Source organism: Strix aluco, chromosome Z, assembly GCF_031877795.1.
Source record: "Strix aluco isolate bStrAlu1 chromosome Z, bStrAlu1.hap1, whole genome shotgun sequence".
NCBI classification, from domain to species: domain Eukaryota; kingdom Metazoa; phylum Chordata; class Aves; order Strigiformes; family Strigidae; genus Strix; species Strix aluco.
Window position 1 is genome coordinate 42,495,054 of NC_133971.1, and position 24,342 is coordinate 42,519,395.

Sequence of the window (24,342 nt, forward strand, 5' to 3'; positions counted from 1 at the left end):
TCCCCCTTAACTAGCAGCTTTTCTGTTCTGGCAACATTTCTGAAAAAAAAAAAAAAAAAAAAAAGGAAACAAACAAAATCTCTGCCTTTCCCACACCAGGCAATGGTCCCACCCAAGCCCTGGCAGAGACCTGCAGCAGTCCTGCCATAACCATCAGTGCGGATTCAGGACCGTGTAGAACAGCCTAGTTCTGAGGCTGGTGGTGCCTTGTCTTTCCTCCTCTCTCTCCAGAGTCTCAGGTCCAGCACACAAACATTGCAGGCCCCGTGCTTCGGTGGCAATGTTCTCGCTGGTTGTAATGGGAACAGGTCAGGCCCCTAATTGCAGCGATATCTCCTTAATGAGCAGAAACTCCAGCAATTTCATCAGCTGTCACTACTTACATGAGCAAAGTTCAGCTTGCGCATGGCTCCAGTTGTTCTCAATATTTTTGTGTGTGTTGCATTCTCTAATCATGGTAAAACTCTCCAGAACATGTTTTTAAGGTGACAAATTGACCACCAGCAAAGCACTAAACCAAATAACTTTTGTTTTCTAAGTGGGGCTGTAGAAGAGCCATGAACCCCAGCTGCAGAAGCATGTTTCACCTGACTTGTCCCTTTGCATTAAAGCACTGAGTTTTGTGTCTGTCAGCCAAGAGCCATTTACCTGGTGACAAATAACAATTGCTCATATTAAATTCAAAGTACCCCAACACATTTTCATAATTATTTTCAATGCATTGCACAGAATTTGCCTGGTGGGCCAAGCAAACAGTTATTGAGCTTGGATTACAACCCAGAGTCCCAGATTGCAGTGCTTGTGAATACACAGAAAACCTCCTGTTAAACTCACCTTGATGTGCTCCTGGTAATGGCACTTCATGTAGCCAGGGGTTTAATGGTTCAGGATGTAAATGGGATCCCCCTTCCGTGTCTTGTTTCCGTGTCATTGTATTGCTCTAATCTGCATTTGCACTTATTCAGCTTTTTCTGATTGTTCCTTTTCTTAGAGCAGCTTTCGTTGTAATGCCGATAAAACATGCCCTTTCTTAGGCTAAACTAGGATGTTTTCAAGGTAAAAAAGTGAATTCTGCAAATTAAACCATAATTATTCTCTGGTCTTCCAGAGGGACACTTATTCTCCCTGTCTGATTCCTAGGCTGCAGTCTCACTGGGACAAGTAATGCCCTGACATTTGCATCTCTTGAGGTGGAGTTTATAGGTGGCAGAAAAAGACAGATTCCTGAGGAAGTCAGTGTCAAGTTGTGCAGGCAGATAGCTCTCACCATCTCTGTGCTCCTCAAAACCCATCCTCTGTCTGTATTACTAGTGGTCGGACTCCTGAGCCTCCCTGCAGAGAAGGGGATGCAGAGTATGGGGGAGATGAGGTCGTTTGACACCACAGGATGTTCGGAGAGCTGGATCTCTTCAGAAGTGAGAGTCAGTAGAGCCATTTCTGATCCTCTATGTTCTGGGGTTTTTTACTGACTGTGGCTTGTTTGCTTTTTGCTTGCACAAGTGAGCTGAAGTGGAGTAGACTGCAAAAGGAGTGTAGTCCCCGAATCGCCCACAGTAGCCCTGATGTGTCTCTTTCTCTGCGTTGCAGCCCCTTCTCTGTCAAGCCGTCCATTGGAACTCTTGGGATTGGCGATGCCATGCAAGTAACAGTGGAGTTTCACCCGCTGAAGACTGGGGATCATTCCAGTTCCCTGGTAGTTCACTATGACACAGGTAAGTGCTGGGCACTGCGTGGTGCACGCTCTCTGCATCCTTCAGAACAGAGCCCTTTCTAAGCAGAATAATGTTAAACTTGCTTTGCAAACTACTTCTGAAAGCTTTTCTTTCAAAACCTCTGCACGTTTCAGTGTTTAGAAGGGAGCAGATAACGGACAAAGGCTGAGTCTGTTCTGTGTGTCCTGTGTGGCTGTGTGCTGGTCCATCCCTGGTGTCAGCATGGTGTTCTCCACCCAGCACGCCCCCGTGACAGTCATCTGCCATCATTTCCCATTGCTGCAGCCACCTTAATTCCCTCTCTGGGTGTGCCTCCCCTGTCCTTTACCTCAGGGAAAAAGTGACAAATAGTTGGTGTTCAGGGGGTTGTTAAAGTGGATCCCCTCAAGCAGGAATGAGATTTTTGGCAGGCTGTTTTGCTGGGAGTTGCTGAGTGGAGGAAGGAGGAACCTTGATTCTCCATTGCAGTGCGCACATGCAGGTGTGAAGTTTTATTCCTAGACAATGCTCTGTTTGAAGTGTAACGTGGGGAATGCATGTCTCTGTCGGACTCTCTCTAAATGCCCCCGTCTCTTACACACCTCTGTCCCCTGTACTGCTTCTCCGTTGTCTTGCCACAGACCCTTTTTTTATGATGCCCTCTACCCACCTACATCCCACACTTCACAGCATCAGGACTGAAGCAGCCAGGACTTGAGGGCTCTTGGGGTTTGGCAGGGAGTGCTCGCTGCCTCCCAAGATAGGTATAAAATTTATACTAGGGTACGAGAAGCCAAGCTCAGGCCACAGAAATGCTGTCAGCTTTGTAAGTCACTTTAAGAGTAAGTGGGAAAAACTCAAGAAAAGGTGTGATGTTAAAATGGCTCTGTCTGCCTTGGTTCAGCAGAGGTATCTTGTGATGCCGGTCGAGACACTTCCGCAGTTGCCTGAATGCATTTGGTGTGCCTTTTCTCTTGCCTGAAAGAGAGGTTTGTTTTGTCCCTATTCCTGAACTTTGGTCCTGGGAAGTGTGATGTCCTCACCTAGGTGCTGCTGTGATGCTTTAGCCCAGCAACGAGCATTTTATTGTCTTGAGTTTGTAGAAGTTCTAGAAATGCTCCTGTATCTTCCAAATGCTCTTTGTAGGCTTCTGAGTTATCACAGCTTTGTTTAATATTTTTCAGTCAATGACACATTCACAGAGAATGGTTTATGCTCACTCAGAGAAGCTCATTGGTTTGGGTAACACTGTCTTGACAGAACTACTGAAATTTCAGATAGAGAAGGACAAAAGGTGCCTCATTTGTATGCATATAGGGAACCTATAGGATAAACTTCAGAGGGATAGATCTTCTTCTGAGTTAGATCAGGGCTAACTACCCTAGAGGTTAGGGCTGTGGGGTTTATACCATGTGAAATGAAAAGTCCAAGTGAAGAATCCAGGGCCAGGATCTTCACAGCTTGCTTTGAAAACCTGAGTCTTGTTCTTACTGAAACACCTGATTCCTCCATGGTTAATCTTTGAAAAAGTGATTTTCATGGATAGGCCACAGGGACCAAACTATCTGCTGGCTCTGGAATAGGCAACCTCCCCGGAACATGGTGCAGCCACCTGGGAGATGAAGCCGGGATTCGTTCCTGCCTGTCAGTACAGCGCTGCAGTTATTTTTCAATAAACCACAGACTGAGAAGGAGAGCAAGGAATAATTAAGGGATTATCTCTCAAGCTTTGAAGCATACAAATAAGTAAAAGGCTGCTGAGATTAATTGCTGAAGTGAAACCGAAACATTTAATCAGTCTTAAAAGCTGCTTGTTGCAGGTGTAGTGCAGAGCAGCAGACAATGTTACCCAACCTGGCGGGGCGAGCCCTGGCTGATTTGTCCTGTGCTAAGTCAGACTCCCTGTGACTCGCATACAAAAGCAGCTGGGTTGCTCTTTCAGAGCCACCAACAGACTGTTTCTTAGGAAACAGAGGCACTAAGAGCAAAATATCAGTGTAGGGTGTTGGGAGGCATTTTCCTTGCTTTACTGTGTGTCTGTATTGACTTGCTCACAAGTGGCAGTAGTTCTCAGTGAATCACACTGTTGTTAGTGTGACTGACGCAGGATCAGGTGCATGGTGCGTGGGTTTAGTTTTTGCTGAACTTGAGTCAAATCTGTCCCTAGCATTGCTTAAGCAAACATGGAGCTCTTCCCTTTGCCTGCTGTTTGGTTGATTAGAATTGTGTGTCCTTTAGACTGTCCTGGTTAGGAGTACAGGTGTTGTCCCCTAGATAGACTGTCTATGTGGTGGTAGTTGTGTTGCTACAAACTTTACAGGTGAGTGTGAAGAAAATGTCTTTGCTGCTAAGAGCATAATGATTTACAATGAAAATTTGACCTTCACTGCTTTATATGTCCAAACTCCTCCATTTCCCCCATGTACATGGGTCTGGTGTGAAAAATCCCAGCTCATACTCCAGCTGGGAATGTAAACATGTCGGGATGCTGAATCCCTCTCTTCGGGTAAAATTGGTGCTGGGTTTGGCTGAACCGGCTTACTTTGGTAAATGAGGCCACCCATGCAAGGGCTTGGCGGTGTGTTAGTGGTCACTGTACACATGCAGGAAACTCATGAAATCCCAGCCCTGGTTGTTTACTGCTGTTTGAGGTTGAATAAGCAACTGTAGCATGGACGTGCCAGCACATCTGAACATCTCAGCTACCCACAAGGATAAAGCATCCGAGAAAAGCACTGCCTTGCTGTGATAGTCATCTGTGGTTTTGTGTAGGCTTTGGAGAAAACAACCACCTTTGCAGAGCTCTGTTCTCTTTCCTTTAAGAACCCCCTTTCAACCAAGGCTCTTGTCATCTGTCTTGCAAGGCTGGCATTGCAATCGGTGGCTTCCAGGAACTTGTTTGAAAATGAAATGAAAATCCTATTGATGTAGTCTCTAGATCAAGCCTTTTCCTTTCTCTTTTTTCTCCTTTGTAAATCCACTGAGGCATGTGGACAGGCAGCAGGGTTTAACTGAGGTTTAGCCCTTGTTGTGCTGCATTTTCCATTCCTGAGATCACTCAAACAAGTTGCTGAGTGTTCTCAATTTGCACTGACTTCAGCCAGAATGGAGGAGGCTCAGTACTTGTCTGAGCAAACTCCCTACCTCATTGCATACTTGAGTCGTCCCTGTATTGTGCAGGATACCAGGGTGGGAACCGAAACCATTTTCTGGTTTTAATCTTAGTCTTGTGCCAGTGTTTACAGGGACTCTGACATTGCCGTGAGCAGCGTTAAGTTACTGTTGAGCTAAATTCATGGCAACAGACCGTGAGCTTCTGACGGCCACCGCTGTGTGCCACTGCCACTCCAGCCTGCAGTTGTTCATCTTCATGCACTTCTCCATTCCTTCCACACCAGGCAGATTTATAGTAGCTGCTTACAAGTGCTAAGAGGTGGGGAAATCTTCCACTTCCTAAGCAGCAGCCCCTTTTGAATCCAAAGCTTCACTGTAGTGCACTAACCGATGTAATTCTTGTTTATTTGTGTTTAGTGCTGGCAGATGGTTAGAAACTTACAGTATTCTTACATTATTACAGTTTTTAAAGAAGATCTTGTTTCCCGTGTTATCCTAAAGTGTAAGCCAGAATGCTGTACAAGAGGCTTCTCTAGATTTTCCTTGGTCTATCAGGCATTTAAAACCTTTGCAAAGGGATTTTTCTTTCTGCCTGTCATAGGTGGTGAGTGCACGTTGTGCTTTTTTTCCTTCGCTTGTGAGAATTCCCAGCAGTGTGGATGGTTTCTGTCAAACTTGTATGTTCTTGTACATCTGCTTCAAAGTGAGTGGAGGAAGTCGTATATTGTAGGCAAAAGAAGTGCAAATAGGAGTTTGTGCAATTATATGTTGTCTTTGCATCTTAATAGTAGCAGCACTGCAACAGACCGAGGATTGGTAACTAATACTTTATACAACTGATTGGTTATATGCTTTTATAGTTCAAATCACTTAGATTGATGGGTGAGTCTAGTTGGTCTCCAAAGTGTTCGTTTCTGTCAAAACAGCTAATAGGTAACAACTGTTTCCTGTCTTTGTTCCCCTCTTCTAGAACTGCTTGTAATAATGAATTTTTCTTATACTGTTTTTGATAAGGTCGTTCTGCTCCTTGCAGAGTATGGCCCCTCTCCAGGGCCTTGTGTTTCAAGAGAGATGATCTGTCACTTTGAGGGTAGATGAAGGGGAATTAAATTTGTGCTTCATTTGCTTGAGGTTTCTTTGCACAGCTTTGTAGCTCCACAACTCCATAACACCTCTCCGAACAAAAAGCCTGCTCCAGCAACCCATGGAGTTGACTGCGTGAGCACAGACTGGGATATATGTACTAGGAGGGTCACTTGGAAGTTAAAAATCTCCTTCTGGCTGTTTTGTTCATCCTCAGGCATGCACAGAAACAGACTTCTGTGTGACGCTGCATACCCCATTTTTAGCACATGAAAGATTTCTGGAAGAATGTGGTTTTCATCTCTTTGCAGGTCATCCTTGACCGCAGCTTGTCTACTCTATCATCAGTGGAAATCACTGACATGTTCTGAAGTGTCATTACCGGTGGATGTGTTTCAGGGCAGAACTGACCATTCATTAGCCTCCTTTCCTTGTGGATCGATCAGCATCTGCTGAGAAGCAGAAGAGCAGCTTGAAGGGTGACTGATTTATTACGTGGTCTATTGGGCATGTCTTTGCCAGGCAATCAGAATGAAAGTTCCTGCACTATTTTCCCCATGGCCAAAAGCAACGTTTCAGCCAGTCAGGTACCCCAGCGTATCGTTACTGTAGTAGCAATAATGGTTAAAAATAGCCCGTGGCATCCTGGGTATGCGGCAGTGGTCTTTCATCATCCGACGGTTTCATCGTCCTTTTCAATACATTCTGCGAAGCTCCTTCATGCTGGGCAGGACGAAGCCTCCGTGCTGGCTCCCAGATATTCCTGTGCCAGAGTATTTCATCCTGGAAGGAGGCAAACAGTTCTTCCTAAGCACAGTGCAGAGGGGGTGATGGGGAATGCTGTGGGTGCTCGGTCACAGAAGGAGGCACAGCGAGAGCCTGACTGCAGAGGAGATAACTTAACGTGCAGGAGAGCTGTCTGAAGAGCCTGCAGCCTGTCCTGTGGAGCACTGCTGGCTGGTCACTGCTTTCCACCTCCCTTTTCATCCCCATCTGTTGTCTTACGGCTCCTTGCAGGGCCTCTGGGGTAGAGACCCTCTTCTTGCACTGTGCTGCGTGGGCTCAGTGGGTGTTTTGCCGAGGCCGGGGCCACACTGGGGACTCTGACTGTTACAGCAATAACTGTGGCCACAGTAATGACGAGGATGCTCTGAGCTTTGTTGTAGCCTGGGAATGGTTCAGAAAGATGTTTTAGCTGTTCTGTAAATTCTCTCTTTGTCTGTTTCCCTGCACAACAGGAGCCCCACAGAGGATGACCCAATGCTATATTTCTCACTTCAAGATAGTGAAAAGTTATCATGGTGTGCTCAGATACCTGTGTCCGTAGTCACGCAGAGGGATGCTGGGATAAAACACAGTGGTGTTTCTGCTGTGTCAAAGAGCATCGCTCAGGAGTGCACAACCCAAAGCATCTGCTCTACTGCTCTATAAAAAGTCTAGCTTTTAATTTCAAGTTCAGGCATTGCTTTGTTCAGGTTGCAGAGAAAAAGCTGTGTCCTGCCACCTGTAGGAAATGTATCAAAAGCATGTAAGGATGAGAGAGTTGACAGCCTGTAATAAGATCATGTTGTGTAAATAACGATAGGGCAGACACATCTAGATTCAGTAAATGCGCTTTCATGGCAGCCAAGCATCCCAAACCACACGCCATGGACATTACCCTGTCAAGTGAAATACCTAGTGCTATGTCGCTGTTACAGTACAGAGGGGTTTTTTTAAAAAACTTATATATTAAAGAGCCAAGAGTCTTAAATGAAATGTCACATCTAATTTGAGACCCAAGACATGAAGCCTGCAGCCGCCCGTGGCCGACCCTGGCAGGTCCGCTCTCTGTGTCAGCTCATTGGCCTGGCAGACAGATCCGTGGCTCCTCCTGACTCGCTGGCAGCTGTGCACGCTCTCCTGGACCCAGAGATTTGTGGGTTTATGTATTCAGAACGATGCCGAATGCTCTCTGTGGTAGAAGGTGCTCCAGCAAACCGTCCAGCCTTCAGAAGAGTCCTCGGTGCCTGCAGCCAGGACCGCAAGGGTGGCTGCGTCCCCAGCTCCTCCCCGGGGAGAGCAGCAATAGGGGATGTTTAGCAAATTGTGTAGAAACAGGCAGTGCATATGCTTTCTCCCTCATGGGCTCTAGAGTTAGCATTTTTCTGTGCTGGAGGCTTTATTCTCATCACTGCTTAATAGCTTCTGATGGCTTTATCTTCAAAGAATTTGTCCAGTTGCTCTCTGGATTTACAGCTGTTAGCCTCTACAGCCTCCTGTGGCAGTGTGTTCCAAAGGAAGGAATACTCCCTGGAAAAGTGCTACCACTTTTGTGTAATTTCTGACTAATAACATTATTTCAGGCCCTCAGGTTCCTGTTTTATGACAAATAGTGACCAGTTTTTCCTTATTCATGTTTCCCAGGCCATTCATGCTTTTACAAGTCTCTCCCATCTATCTCCCATATGATTTCTAGGATGAGGAGTCCTATTCAATCTTCTTATAAAAGCTGCTTCATACTTTTAATTGTTCCTTCTGCCCTTCTCTATTTAGCTTCAAATGATTCAGCTTGTTTTTTGAGATCAGAACTATACCCAGTATTTCAAGACGCATGTGGCCATGGGTTTAGACAGTGAGACGATGATAGTTTTCGTGGTGTTTATTTTGCAGTAGTTTGTCATCTTGATTGTTGTAGAGCGCTGGCTCGTGTTTCCATAAACCTGAGCTCGAAGCACTGTGCATGTCTCCCATTTCTTGGCTCCTGGCTCCTTTGTTTGCCAATATATGCCAAGGATTCAGTGGAGGGAGAGGCAATGCTTATAAAGCATACCCACCTCTGTAACCCTCCTGAACATCAGTTATTTTTGTATGCCAAGTTGTCCATTATAGAAAGCAGATTGCCCAGTCATTGTAAACATTGCTGCTGTCCTCGCAATGTAACTCATCTCTGGCCACAAATCCCTACCACTCCAGACTCCCTTAAGAGCAGAGAAATTGAGGCTATACAGGCATGAAGACTGAATTCTCTGTGTGTGGAGATGAGTGAATGACTCTAGAGATCTACTGTTTTAAGGGTGAGTCTTGCTTCATTCCCCAGTGCCCCCCCAAAAGAGGGGGCTCCTTTTTTTTTTTTTTTTTTCCCTGGAATCAGTGTGATTCTGCCGTGTTGTGTCTGGCTTAGGATTTCAGGAGTCCACCCAGCGCACATCCAGCTCTCTCCCTGTGTTGTTGCACGGTAGCCGTTTAAAGGCAGGTCTGTTCTCTGGCTGCCTTGCTGTGACCTGTGCAGTGAGGAGGAGGCTCTGCCTTTGCAGAGGGATGCTCTCCAGGCTATGGCCGGGTTGCTGCACTTGTCCATTGGGGCTGGCTCTGAGCCTTTAAGCACCACTCCACCGAAATGCCGTTTCTAGAGAGCATGTCTGATGTTTGCTGTTTGCATCTCACCTGGGGAACACTTGCCTGCAAGAGGAAGAGTGGGCTTGGTACTGAAGTTTGAGCTCATTTGACTCCCAGGAGTTACTTGGCTGGGAAGAAGGAAGGTTTGAAAGCTCTGGAAATGAGGGAGCCTTTGGTGGGAGTCTGTTCGGGAGGGTGACGTGCTGGCAGGTACTCCAGCAAGGCTCCAGTCGTTAGTCAGTTGATGTGCACAGCCCGGGACACTCTCCTCTTCAGCTGGGTCTGAGGTGGAAAGCAAAGATGCCCTCGCTCTGGTCATTGAATGGCTTGGGAAGACGCAGCGTAGACTTGCAGACTCAGGCATAAGCAACATGGTCCCGGCTGAGGAAATGGGCTTGCAGGACTGTAATGGGCAGGTTGGGGTGGGCCGTGCCCCACCAGTCTCGTTTTGACATGTCTTCAAAACCCACAGCAAGTGAGGGCACTGCTTCTGCAACACAGTGAAGCTCTCTTCTGTGTCCCATCCTGCCTTGGGCTGTCAGTTGTTCCTCCAAACCTCCATTTCCTGCTCACGTGCCCCCAGGCATCTTTGCTTGTCAGCAACAAGGGATCAGGAGAGACACAACACTGGGCAAGCCCTGACTGAGGTGGGACTCCTCAGAGTCACCCGAATGACTTGGATGCAGAATTCCCTGTGACTTGAGTGGGATGGCAACCCAAAGGCCACCTGAGCACATCTGAAAAATCTCACTGTAAATACTGTGACCTTGGGGATAAATCTCTACAAACACACCCAGAAATAAGGTGCTGACGGTGATGCCCAGGACATCCTCATTCTGTAGACGGGCATCTGTCAGGATGTGATAAATGTGCTGATCTGTGGAACTGCTAATATAGGTAAAAGCTGTAACAATTTCTTCTGTTACTGGTGGCTTGCTTTGTTCCTCGTACTTCGACCAGCAAGTGAGATGAGCAAAGATTGCCCTATGCTTTTTTCCGGGTGAAGATATTCACACAAGCCTTTATGGAGCAGCTGTAGATGTCAACATCGGGCTGGCCAGGAGCTCCCTGACAGTTGAGAAGACTTACCTCACGCTGTCAAACCACAGATCTGTGGTCATCCACAATCGGAGTGAAATCATAGTCCACTTCCAGTGGAAGGCTTTTGTTACTCAGGAAGAGGAAGATTATCAGAAGCTGAGGTTTGTTTGAAAGATTCATTTCAGTAAGATACACTGCCCAAGGGTAAAACTAACGTATGGCCTCAAGGGGTGTTGGTGCATTGAATGGTTTAGGACAAGTAAACCATCTACGGCATCAGGTTACGTGTCCCTGGGCTTTAGGGTAATGGAGCTCAGTGCCTCCCATTCCAGCTCCATCCATACTCCAGCTGAGGATGGTGTTTTGGGGAGAAAAGGCTGATTGCAATGACTGGATTTCCTCAGAGAGCAAATTTGCTTTGTGGGAGCACCAAACCACTGAGGTCCAGAGGCCCCTGGCTATGGAGGGTCTGTGAGGCTGAGGAAAGTGTCAGCACTTGTTACCTGGGACTGCACTGAGTAGCAGCACTTAACATAGCTACAGGTAGCATAACTGTTATGATATTCACTGCAGCTTCTTCCACTCCAGCTTTGATAAGGTGGCAGGCTCCTTCTCCAGTAATGTGCAGGTAAAGTGCTTCGTTGGCCCAGCAAGTTGAGGCCATCCTGCTGTAGGATGTTGAATTGCCTTGCACTGTCCCGGTTTCCAGCACAACGAGGTATTTCTACCCTTCCTCAGAGACTGGGGAGAATTCGGAGGTGAAGGGTTCTGCAGGGAAGGTAGGGCAGCACAGGACAGAGCGCATTTGGGGTGCAGCAGCCTGTGTCTTCATGGTGCTGAGAGATGGGGCAGGTTCTTCAAAGGGTGCCTGTGGTGAAGCTTTGAAATTCCCCTTTCAGGCAGCAGAGAAACACTTATAGCGCGGGGGGATGAACTGGAAATGACACTTAAAAGTTTGGGTGATTAAGGGAATCCTTGTGGGACTTTTCAGACTTGCATGAATGTAGGTGTATAGGAGTTAGCTCATAGCTGATCAGGAAACTGCCTTAAACTGGAGCACTTTTTAAGGGCTTCTGAGCCAATAAAGATCAACGTAATTAGGTCAAAAATGCCTTGAAGGCCAAAACTAGTTTTCCTCCGTTCTCTATTTTTAATTACACAGTGTGTGACTTCCATGCAAGCTCAGTGCGTTAAAAGAAAATCTCATTACCTTCTCTGGGCACTTGCCTGGACCATTCCTTTACCGCTCTCTTCTCGCCTGCCTGTCTCAGATTGGACCCTGAGTGATCCTCTTTCCCCTCAGAGGCAACCAGGTTTCCCCCCAGTTCACTTCAACCTGATTCTTTTCCAATTACATTTGATCTCGTGCCAGATTATGTCCTAGAGTCTGATCAGGATGTTTTTTCCCTCCTACTTGCAATCTCAGGGATGGTCATAGCTCCAAGGCCACTGTCCTGCTGTCAGAGAAGCTTTTGAGATCTCAGAGCAGAGAGGGCATTTTCCATGAGAGGAGGCAGTGCAGGACCCTGCTCTGGGCTGTGACCCCAAAAGACCTGGATCATTAGAAGGTCTATCCAGGGGTTTGCTCTGTCTCCCTCCTGCAGGACTTTCTGGGATGTAATGGTGGAATTATTGTCCGTTGATGGAGGTTGAGTTGAGGGTTGCTCCCCGGTGGCTGGAAGCCCTCCTCACGTGCAGTGCTGTAGGTCAGCCATGGAGAAACATTTCCCACTGCACTCCAGGGGGAGCGAGCCAAAGCAAGTGGTTTTGGCGCTGGTGCCAGCCTTTGCCCGAGGCTCTGTCTGTGTACAGCTAGTTACGTCCATGACCGTATTTCCTTTTGAACTTTATTTGAACTTAGCTGAGTGATGATTGCTATCCTGTTTATACTACGTTGCCTCGATCTGCTAGACGTGGAGCCTTCCACTCATCCCCCCAGAGTTGTCACCTGCTGGTTCTTCATGGCCAGGGACTGGAGCGTGCAGAGGGGACAGTGATATGCCAGCTAGGAAGCAACTGCTCTGTAGCTGTGCTCCCTTATCTCTTGGTTGTGATCTTTAAACACTAGAATAATTTCTGCTACAGCTACCAAGTAAGGGAGAGATTAACTGCGTCAAAGCCCTACAGAGGTGGCCAAAAAGAGGAAAAAGATAAGGTGGTTCAAGGCTACATGTAAGGGTTTGGATTCAGAGACGCTGGTCCAGACTTCTTTAGTGGGTGATGCTAGGCAACGCCCTTCCCCTCTCAGGGCCTCTATTTCCATGCATGTAAAGCCATTGGTTTCACCAAAGTGATGCGATGCCTGAATTCATTGGTTTGCTTTTACAGTGCTCTGGGATCCTCTGGTGGAAGGCGGTATAGGGCACAGAGAGCACATTTAGCTTGCTTATCCCTGCAGGTCCGAAGGGGAAGAAAAGAGTGATGCCAGTAGCCTGCAGCTGAAACCCAGCTGCGTCTCCCCTTGCCAGTGAAGCCCTGCAGTGGGTGCTCCTTCATCTTGATCTGCCTCCCCCAAGCAGCTCTGTGGTAGGAAAAGCCAGTTGGGGTTGTTGGTGGATTCTCCATCAGTTGTGGCAGAGACTTTGAGCCGGGAGGCTCTCGAGGGCTGCTGGCTTTCAGAAACCTCTGCTGAGCTTGTAAGCATGGAGTAAAACTACGTGCCGTGCCCGCGAACAGCAAGTGATAATCTGATCCGTGTGGGACCCCGCAGCTTGGGGTCAGCCCCTTGCTGAGCTGCTGCTGTTCCTCCCCGAGCGCTTTGCTGCCCCTGCGCTCACACGAGTCTCTGCAAATATGTTGCTTATTAAATTATCTGCTTGGTTTGTCTCTCCCCGTGGCTGCAGGCTGCAGAGGCAGAAAGAGGACGAGATGGATCGTTGTCTGAGGGAGTGCAAGGTGGAGCCCGCTCTCCAAGAACGCCGTTCCCTTCTCTCCCGCCCCTTCCAGGACCAGCGGGCAAAGGCGCAAGGAGACTCCATGCTTTTCTCTGACGATGTGTTCACCCTTGAGCCTCTGGTAAGCGATAGCTCCCTTCCTTCTCCTCCCTGGCTGAGGTCACTTGGCAGGTCCCTGCATCAGCTGGCTTGATGTGCCGAGAGAAAACACCAGGTTTCTAGTGAGGCTGTGAGAGCTTGTTGCAAAAAGCATTTCTGTGGGCTCCTGACAGAGCGAGAGGCTGCCTAAAGCTGAGCTCTGCTGCAAGGGCTATAAATTAAGGGCACTTCATAAGTGTCCTTACACTGCTGAGAGCTATCGATAATTATGAGTAAGGACACAGCTTACACGTAGCGTATGGGGATTAACAAAGGATATCAGAGCACTCTCAGTTCACATATTGACCTGAGAAATGAAATGGTCCTCTGAAGGAGGCCAAATTCAACCCAAGTTTGATCACAGACATATCAATCTCTTCATATAACCTGGATGGATACCATGGCTGAATCTCCCTTCCAGTGTCATCTGTGAGCCTGGACACAAGGCTGGCAGGTTTAAACGGACTTTTTGAGTTTCATTGCACATAGGTACAGAAATTTTTTTGCTTTTTCTGTTTATGCAAGCAAAACGCCATATCCTTCAATCAGCCAGAGCCCTGGTTCTGAGTATTTGCATGGTCTGAGATGAAGAATGGCCACTGTCCGAGCAATGCAAAATCCCTTTTCATCTTGGAGTAAATCCTAGGATAATCTCAACCTCTTCTTCCTTTTAAAATAGGTGAAACTATTTTTTTTTTTTTTCAAGGAAGGGGATCATCTTCTCTTCTCAGTTACTCCTATATCCCATATAAGTCTGAGAGCCACCAATGTTGGCACAGCTGCAGTTTCACACCACTATAGCTGACAGCAGCATGATGTGACCAAGAGGTTGTGTCAGAGTGGTGGGAATATTGTAGAGAGTGGGAGCTGATCAGCTGAGCATTAAGAGCACGCTGCGGTGTGTCAGAGCTGGTTTTGGAGTGTGTCCCAGGGCTCCTGCTGCTTTTCAGTCGGACTGTGTCTCCACAACTAGCTTAGCCTGCTCTTGAGCTCCTGAAGTGCGTTAAGGTGAGGTCCAGAAGTCCGGCTGCCCACAGCGCTGAGTCCTGGTACTCCATGTAGTGACATACGGACATAAAGTGTAGTGTGGCCTCAACTCTTGAGTGGAAACCTTTCCTGAATGGCTGTGTTAATGTTACGCAGTTTTCTCTAGGACTGAATATAAGTGGGCTACTGCATGAGTCTCTCCCCTTCTGTATTGTCCAGCATTATCAACCTTTTGATTTCCATTAATTCCATTATTTATGGAACAATCAGGTTCACATTCAGTTTTGCTCATGCCTGTCTTTCCCCCTGGCATATGGGTGTCTTTACATCAAATGGTAGTAAGTATTTTCTCCTCTTTATCAAATGTAGAATCTAAAAATCCACTGCTGCTGGCTTCCACAACCTTCTCTCCAGTGACAGCCCTGTAACTTTTAGCTTGGGCGGACACCCTTCTTGCACTGCCATGTAAATCTGCTGGAGAGGCCCCCCAGAGATGGGACCTTTCTGCCTCAGACCTTCTGGCCAAAAGTGGCTGCTCTCTTCTTCCCACCTCTCACCCGTGATGTGTGGGAGCTCCCCACAGAAATAATGAAACCCTTGTAACAGGTGACAGGAGGAAATAATTGCTTACAGAGGTTAAGAAGCTGGTGGAGGGAGAGTAATCTTGGAAACACTTTCTGGGTGGGATGGCTTTGCAGGGTTTGTGCAGAAGCTTTGTTGTGTCAGTGGACCATTAGCTGCCAGTATTTTCAGGTGCTGCAATCTGTAGAAGCTGCAGCAGGTCACTTCAGTCTGTATAGGGTTAACTTGCTGATGAAAATAATAACAAAAAAGAGGAGGCATGATTTTGGAATTACCGTGTGACCGAGAACATTTTGAGCAGTTGTCCAAGCCTATGGGAAACAAGCTGATACACAGCTCTGACTTTCTGAGCACATCTCAAATTTGGTTTATTTTTGCATCTACACGTGTTATGTCAGCAGAGGCAGCTGTGATAGAGGCCCAGGTGGCTGCCAAAGGACAAAGTCCTTGCTGTTTGCTGCATCCTCCCCACCACAGCTCGGCTGTAAGTCACATTGCAGACCCGTGGGAGCTGACTCCTTGGAAATGGCAACCAGAGGAGAGGGAGGACGAGGACTTGTTACTGTTACACTGACCTTGACAAGTCATCGCTGTCCTGTCCTTGCCTGGTAGTGACTCTTCAGTGTCACGTGTGAACTCTGAGCTGATGGAGGTGGTCTTCAAGATGTCCAGGTTGCGAAGGTGCTACTGTTGTTGATCCAGAGGTTGGGCCAGGAGGTAACAGTGTTGTTTGTTGCTGCAAATCTGCACCTCAGCTGGGGAACCAAGCTGTTCCCCATCCAGATGAGAGGCTACTGCAGAGCACTTTGTTTTTTGGCAGAAGACACCATCTCCAGTGGGAGCCGTGGTCCATCCCACAGCTCCCTGTGGGTTCAGTTATTTATGGAAAGAGGCAGATGTTGGCTTTGGCACTGCCTTTCTCCTAAGTGCCCTGAGCTGACAGGATGCACTTTGAGTGTCATTTTAGTACTTCTGTTGCCAGCTCTGTCTTTTGTTTCTTTGACTGCTTTGAGCAGTGATTTCCTTCCACTGCCTTCCCCCTCTGCAAAGCAAAGCAGGTGATTTGGCCAGCAGTTGGTGGTGCCCGGCTTTTCAAGATCAGCTTTTTCTTACTCAGACTGGTGGAGATCTAGCAGATTCTCATTATTTAGGGGCTGAGGGAGAAATAGGATCTGCATGTATTTACGGTTGGGCTCTTGCAGAGAGACAGCTGTGAGTCACGGTGTGCCATCCCCTCCCGTATCACCTTGCTTATGCTGTAGCAAAACCAGGATACGACAGCTGGAGTGGTTGTGCTGTACCATCATACATCCACCATCTGTATTTTATGGCACCGGCCAGCTGCAGCCTGAGGCCAGAAGTGTTTCAGCCAGACGTGTTGCAATACCATGTTCACAGCACTGCGTAGTTTTACATCTGTCCTGGTTACCATCCATGGTGGTTCTCCATGCTCTGACTCAACTGCCATCCTATAGAGAACACGTAGCCCAGGCAGACCGCTGGCTCCTGAGGTGCTACTGGAGTGTGAGCCAGTTTGCTTGCTTCGTTATAGCCCTAATTTAACAAAACACCTCTACCAGATGCCAGTAAAGGTAAGAGACTTAGAAAGTTTTTTTGCAGCTGCTTCCAAACTCCCATAAATTTTGTTGATAAGTGTTGCTTGTTCCCTGCTCTTCATTGATGCTCTAAATAAAGGCTACAGGGCTGTGGTTGAAAACAAGAAATGTGACATTTGAAGACAAATGGTTTGCTGTCTCCTTCTGTTTCAGGAGGGAGATATCTGGCCAAATTCCTCAGCTGAAATTAATGTGATCTTTAGACCCCGAGAAGCCAGAGTCTATCAACAAACGGTCTACTGCGACATCTCAGGTACGGCTCCTTTCTCCTGCTTCTGTTGCCCACAGTGGAGGCACAAGTAGTCTTGCAGCCCACTCGGTTCTCGTGTAGTTGGTAGGAAGGGTCAGTGGTCAGCAGGGTGCTGGTACGTGCCCACTGTCCCTGCGGTTTCCAGGTGGTCTCCTGTCCAAGGCCAGCCCTCAGGATGTGTCGCTACAAGCCTGGATCACCGATCCCAGAACAATCAAGGCAGTGAAGGGATAGGTTTTCATGCCGTGGGTTTGCCAGCATTTGCTCTGCTGCCAGGTGCCTGTAGAGGCCAAAGAGCTACAGTGGCCAGGATTCAGGCACTTGAGGCTGCTCCAGTGGTTCAGAGCATCCTTCAGACAAAGATCCCACACTGTCATCTTAGCAGGCTTACGGAAGAAAATGAGCATCTTAGAGTTTAGCTATAAGCCTTGCAGTCTCAGTTCCTTTGCAGCAAGGGGTGTGTGTATTAGCAGTATGTTTATGGCTTCTCTGACCTCAGCAGTGAGGTTTTCCATAACTGTTCAGCGTGCTTCAGGTAAGGTGTCTTTACAAAGCTGAGCTCTCAGTATCATGGTGGGCATAGGTGAGTGCTTCTCTCTGGAGATCACAAAGCCCTGTCTCATTTAGGTGCCACTGCAGGAGGTGAGCCCCGGAGCCCCAGGCACGGAGCTGTGTGTCAGGCACGGGCAGTGGCTGAGACGCTCTGCCTGCTGGAGGCAGTCTCAGACGTGCATACCGCCGTTAGCAGGGAGCTTCGCCTTGCCTGGGCTCGTACTTCTCGGCTCCTGTGCTCTTGTCTCCGATTGCATCAGTATAGATGGCGTATTTTTATCTTCTGTTTTGTGAGCTTTGTGCCTTCACTGAATGGATTTCAGAGCTCATCTAAGCACATGGGAAGAAATTCAGAGATTGTGTTTTAAACTCAGCATCGCTTTTTCAGGGTGCAAACTGATGGCTCAATGAGAAACCAGCCCGAGGGGTTGGTTAGAAATTAGAAGCCAGCCCCAAGGCATATCTCTTGAGGGAAGGGAAGAGTCCTGTATCTCCTCCTGGAGCACCTAGAGCTGGTCCCATCCAGCCCCGAGTCAGGGAGTAGCACTGAGGCAGCCTGGACAGTCCAGGATAACAGAGGGAATTACTGTACTGAAGTGGAAATCTCTCTCTAGGCCGCAAGACCAGGCTGCCCCTGCGCATCAAAGGGGAAGGCACAGGGCCTCGGCTCCACTTCAGCTTTGAGCAGCTGGACATCGGGAAGGTTTTTGTTGGATTAGAGCACAGCTATGAGGTGATTCTGAGGGGCTGGGGGGGATCCTGATGGCTCCCAGGGCAGCAGTGAGCCTCGTGGACCTGTGGGATTTCTGGCAACTCAGGTCATTGTGAGCAGGGAGTATTTGACATACTAGTCAAATCCGGGGGCTTTCCCAGAATCTGGATACTTCTGATGGGATCTGAAAGGTGCATATGTTGTTTGTGAAGCCTTAATCCCTGCTTTTTGGCAACCTTCCCTGGAGATCAGCTGGGAGGCTTCATGTGAAAAAATACCCCCTTGACACATGAAAGCAACACTGGGACGAAAAGATAAATATTCAGAGGCTTTTGTTTCAGCCCTGGATGCAATGCACCTTTGTACCCGGGCTGTTAAAAAGCAGCTGGAACAAATTTACTGTGTTTGAACTCCAGTCCAGTGCAGCCAGTTTTCGGTTAAGTGTGTGCTGCTGGTTCGTGAGAGTTGGAGGAAAGTTGTCCAGACTCCTGGCTCAGAGCTGTGTCTTGCAACAGAACTGGGAGTGCTTTCCCTTGCTGACCAGTCTCTCGCCACTCCTCAGATTTGCTGCATCTCTATGAAGAGCAAAGCATTTCTGGAAAGGAAGCAAAGGAATTTTCTACATATTTGCCTCCCCCTGCCAATGGTGTCAAGTCTTCTGCAAAAAAAAATAAGATAGGGCAACTGAAAGAGGTAGAAAATGAGGCAATACTTTTAAAAGCTTGACTGTGGCAGGGAAGGACACATTAAGGTGTTTTCTTACCAAAATATTGTGCTCTCTATGCATTTTTAATGGTGATAATTTATTGATTATCGTTTTATTATTTTCATGACTTGAGAAAATGTGACTAAGTACATGATACTGTTAGTGCTGTACTAAGCAGCTAGACTGGAGGTAAACCTCAGCTCAGCATTGGATCCCTAAGTGCAATTTGTAACTGAGGTGTAAAAGACAAGAGAGGAGAGAGTAGTTTTCAGGTTACCCTTGCAGAGCTTGAATACGTGAATATTTTTAACAGCAGCTGCAAAATTAAAAAATAAAGGACATCTCTCTGCTTCTGTCTCAATTTTTCTACCAGGTTTTACAAGGACAAAAGTTAGGGAAAAGAAATCCAAAGCAGATAGTTAAGTCCATGGAAATGGCAGGATTTCACCCTGCAGCAATCAGAACCTTTACCGCTTTGCTTCGGGTGGGTTTGTTGGTGACTGACAGCGTGCTGGTACTCGCAGCAGCTGTGGGCATTTCTCACCCAACATGAGAAGAGCTGACTCTCAACAAGTGCTACGGGATTGTGTCACTTGATCGAGGCAGTAGATCTCTCAAGTGTTCAACAAAATACGGCTTAGTTCTAAATTTGCAGTTTATTCTGATAACGGTAAAGTCTTAGATGGTGGCTGTGAATATTTAAGAAAGAGAAATTCTTTGGAATAGATAGAGCTGCTGTGCACCGCACGCTCATCCTTTCCTGACACGTCTGTTTGAGCAAAGACTAAGAAAGTATCCCATTAAAGAAAAAATAAGAAAACTAAATTACATACCGTAGCAGAGTTGGGGAGTGCTTCTGAAGTTGGTTATAGTGCTGCCCTGAGGTGTCTTCTACATGCAGTAAACTTGTTGGCTGCAACATGTTCTGCCCTTGGCAGGATCGGACTCATCGGGAGCAGAATCAGTTGTGTGATGAATCACTAGTAATGCTGCAACTGCCCTTCCTTGTTCTTAGGGACAGGTCTGAATCGACTTGGTGATGCTGAGCAGCTCCTCTGCACTGCAAGTCGAAGTGGGCTGCTCTGTGTCAGTGGAATAAACCCCGAGTGACTGTTTCTATGAAGCTGTCACTGCTTTGTACGAAAAACCCAAAGGCAGAACTTGTCCTGTTGCATTTTCTTTGGCTTCTGCCAAGCAGCAGCACACAGCATCTTCTGCTTTTTACAGACATTAATTGCTTAATCAGAAGACAAATCAGCCTTCTGTAAGAAAGGAAGATTCCTTATGTATTTCCATTTTGCTTTCTTGCTGCTGCAGGTGGTCCTGTTTAACAAAGGAGCCATCGACACTGTCTTCAACTTGGTCCCTCCAGCTACAGCTCTGGGCTCCTGCTTCACCTTCCTCCCCCAGGAGGGCATCATTTTGCCGGACGGGCTGCAAGTCATCCGGATCTCCTTCAGTTCCGCCATCCTGGGGGAGTTCACAGAAGAATTCAGGTTCAGTGTGAATGGATCCCCTGAGCCTGTGACCTTGACTATCAGGTGAGGAGGGTTACAGGAGCTTGGTGGGAACATCTGTAGCTGTCTCTGGGTAATCATCTCCCACCTACCTCATTTTAGGATGAAACAGAGAAAAAAAGGTGTTGTCTAAGGTTGTAGTCTTGGCTCGGATCCTAGCATCCCCACACTAAGAGCCCCACTGATTTAAAGTGGGCAGAGGAAGGATGAGGACAGAAGGTGGCTGTTAAAAAGAGAGATGTCATTATATAAAGCAGTTTGCTTTTCTTCCTGGTCTTATATATCCTCTCCTGAAGAGCAGAATGAGTTGTATTCACTACGGTGATCTCCAGTGGGGACTGAAAAAGATCTGGCAGCCATGAACTGCACAGCACCTGCTGGGCTGCATTTTGCCCTCAGCTTCCCAATGTAAAGCTGAATCTGTTGAAGTTAACAGATTGACTCTGGATTTATGCTGTTGTAGTTGAGATTAAAAATTCGTCCCTTAATTTTAATACAGTGGTGAGTAGAGCATTAATGTAATCGTGCTTACATATGCCCTGGTAAGGGCAAGGTGTATTTAACAAAGCAGATTTGTCAGAAGACTTTTGTTGCTCCCAGCAACTGTGCTCTGTACATGGACCAGCAGAAGAGTTAGGGCAAAATCCTCCCTCTCCTGCTCGTGGAACAAGAACCGGAGGACAGCACACATGGACGATGGCTTTTGGAAGTGATGAAGTGTTTGATGCTCTTCTCTTCCACCAGGTCACCCTGTGTTCCAACACTGTGAAGAGCTACGAGCTGGCACTGGTGGTGGACGTGTGCGGTGTTGGCAAGGCGGTGTCGGCGCTGCTCCTCACAGCCAGGTATCAGCGCTTTCCTTGCAGCTCGTCGTCTCTCCTTGTGCATCCAGCTCCACGCTGCCTTGCACGTGGTTTGCTGGCTCCATCTCCAAATGACAAGTGTTGCTTAATGAGCTAGTTCTGCCCAGCTAGATGTGAGATTGGCAGTGTTCTGAAAGCAGCACCTGTACTCCACGGACAGGCATGGCCCTGAGCCTTTTTCTAAGGGGAACAGTAATTATATTCATTATTGGCCTGTTTTTTGGTGCTTGAGGTGTAATAAGTTTCCAAAGGGCCATCTTTCCTCCTTCCCGCAAGTGGTGGACTTGTGCTGGGTTGCAACCAAAATACAGCATTCATTTGGGCCGCAATGAGCAGCCTGCTGAGAGCTGGTGTCTGGGTCAGTTAACGAAGGTGCATGCGAATGGGAAAGGGGCTTATGGCAGGACTGGTGAGGGAAAGCTCAAAGCACGATTGTATGAAGGGGAAAATAGTCCTTGATGTGAAAGGTGAGCTCAGGTTTCTCTGCTTCCCTCTGGTTCTTTTGAGCACTAATGTTCTCAGACTTAAGCCAGAAGTTCTTGCTGCAGCCAGATTCAATCCTGTTGTGCTGCAGTGGGTGTTGGTTTGATTACAAGAGGGATGAGTTCACTGTGCTGTTCCCTCTCCCAGGCAGAGTCATCCAGTCAGTGCCTGGGCTGCAGTTTTGTAAAACAAGTGCAAATGGGGACAGACAATGCATGGAGCCGTGGGGGTGCAGGAACTGGGAGAGGGTGATCCCCCACTGCCTAAGGCAGGGGGTGGCTTGTGCCCTCCATCGCTGGGGCAAAGGGCTGAGTTCTCAGGCAGGGCAACAGCGGTGTGGGAGAGAGGGAGTCATTTTCACTGAGACACTGGAGTCTTGTGTTCTTTGAGCCTTGGTGAGCACTGGTCCTCAGTGGGAAGGCTCCCCCAGAACTCACGCCTTGCTGGGACTGTTGGGAGGGTCCTTGCAAGCCTCCTGGGGCAAAGAGCGGGCAGAGCTGATCAGGCAGCTCTGGGACAGGGCACTGTGTGCTGCCTGGGCACTTGGCAGCCTCTGCGAGGCTGAGTCCCAGGGTTTTGCCCCACCTTTACAGGAGGTGGTTGAGTCAGAAGAAGTTAAAGGTGATTTATCGCTGTAGGGGTATTAAGTGTCTATTTGACAAATGTGTTATGCTCTATTTCATGCTACTTGGGGAGTAAACGAACTCTACATTCTCTCGGTATCTCTAATTCCCTTTTGGTCATCTCTTTGCCTAGATGCGTGGTTCCTCCGCTGTGAGTACTCAACCCTGTCGTGATGTTTGGACGGTGCTTTCTAAAATTCCCTTATCAGCAGATGCTGACCCTTGTGAATGACAGCAATCTTCCAGGCTGCTACAGGGTTATCCCTCAGGTTTGGCATTGCATCCACCTCCTGCCCTCAGATGTTATAAAGGGGTTTATTAGGGGAAAAAAGGGTTTTGGATAAGACCTTGATGGTTTATATTCAAACCTAAAGGTTGCTGAGAAAAGGAAGCTACCTGAATATAACTTCAGGAAGCAGTTAGACAGGAACCTACCTGAGTATAAACTTCAGGAAGCAGTTTAAACTTTTTAGGAAGCAGTTTATATTCTAGTCTTTGGGGTGCTTTCATGCAGGAGAACATAGAGGGTTGTGAAAAGTTGCTGCAAGGAGGCTGCCAGCCCAGGAGTGGGTGTTTGTGGGTGCAGCAGCTTTTAGACCCCCTGAGGATGCTAAGCCCATACAAGTCTTGCATCTTGCTTTGTACCTTTCTGCTTTCTCCTGGGGATTTTTGAAAATGTGTGTGAATTGCATTGTGTAGATGTTGAGGAGTTCAAAGTTTCCTCAAAGGTCACTCCTGTGTGTTGCATTTGACTCTGTCCCTTACAGGAACACAAGGAGGACGCTTCTGTGTGGTACTCCAGCCCCGTGCCGTGGGGGATTGTCCAGCCTCACAGCTCGGTGGAGGTCCCATTGACCCTGGAGGCCCAGGTGACGGGAGAGCAGGACACTGTTGCTCATGCTGCAGTGTTTGGGAGTGAAGGATCCCCTCTGGTGAGTTCCAGGGGACGTGGGCCTTTGTGCGACTCATCTTGGTGGGGTGTGAAGCGTAAGGCAGGGTTGCTAATTCCGGGGATCCTTCCCGGGAAAACAAGAACTTGTAATATATGCTGGTGTGGACAAGGAAAGAAGGCGTTTGTGGCATACACAACAGCTAATGCCTGTGAAACAAAGAGCTTCACTCCACAGTCAGAACTGAGTATAACTGTTGTTCAGCAGGGATTCTTTATTCGCAGCGCTGGGCAGCACTGGGGATCACTCCACCATGAGTGCCACGCTTACTAACAAAACTCTCTGACTAATATACACAAAAAGCATACGTATGCATCAGGTTTCCTAGAAAAGACAGTCTTATGCTAATGGGTTCTCAGAATTCATTTACATAGTCTGAGAGCGCGTAGTAAAAATAGAGTGAGGGTCTTCTCCCCACCTTGGTGGTCCACATCACCTTCCTCACACTGTCTGCTAGCTGAACTTTAGGTTTCCCATGTCCATACATGGTCATGGAGTGACCTCATCCCTCCTTCAGCTCCTGTTTGTTTTGAGGAGGTTGGTTTAAACCGGCTTCCAGTCGCTTTTCTTGACACTGGCGTCTTCTCAGGCACTTGTCTTGCATTTTTAGGTCCCTGTTATCAGGGATGTACTCGGAGTTTGCCAGACTGTCCAAGGCCTGTTTTATCTCCACTAGGCAAGGAGTTACAGGTTTCAAGATGTTTTACCAGTGGGTAAGATGTCAGAGGGTAGTTAGGAAAAGAGTATAAATGAAATTATATACATTGCAGTGAAATATGGGAAAAATAAAAGCTAGTGAAACACAAGTGATGGTTAACGTTAAAACTAAACGTCCTACTTTACTGGTTTCTATACATTAACAAGGTCAGGAGGTCTTGTAATTTCAAGTATACTTGCAGCAACTTCCCTTCACCTAGAGAAGAGGAAGGATGTATCATCCTAGGTGGTAATCTAAGTGTCTGACACAGCATTTAATTACGGTAGGTCAGTCGGGGATAAGAGGGCCAGTCTGAAGCCCAGAACAACCCCTGGGTCTCGTACTGTGCTGTGCTATTAGATGAACCGCACTGGTGCTTCGTTAGGCCTTTTGTTCAGGAGCACGCAGGGACGTCGCTGAATCCTGCTAAGGCAAGTGCTGTGTAAGAGGCCATGCTGAAAGTCA

The 24,342-nt window shown here is 47.7% G+C and overlaps 1 pseudogene; it reads left to right on the forward strand.

Moving 5' to 3' along the window:
* The window catches only part of LOC141918790 (hydrocephalus-inducing protein homolog), an 80,834-nt pseudogene that overhangs the window by 20,789 nt on the left and 35,703 nt on the right, over positions 1-24,342 (forward strand).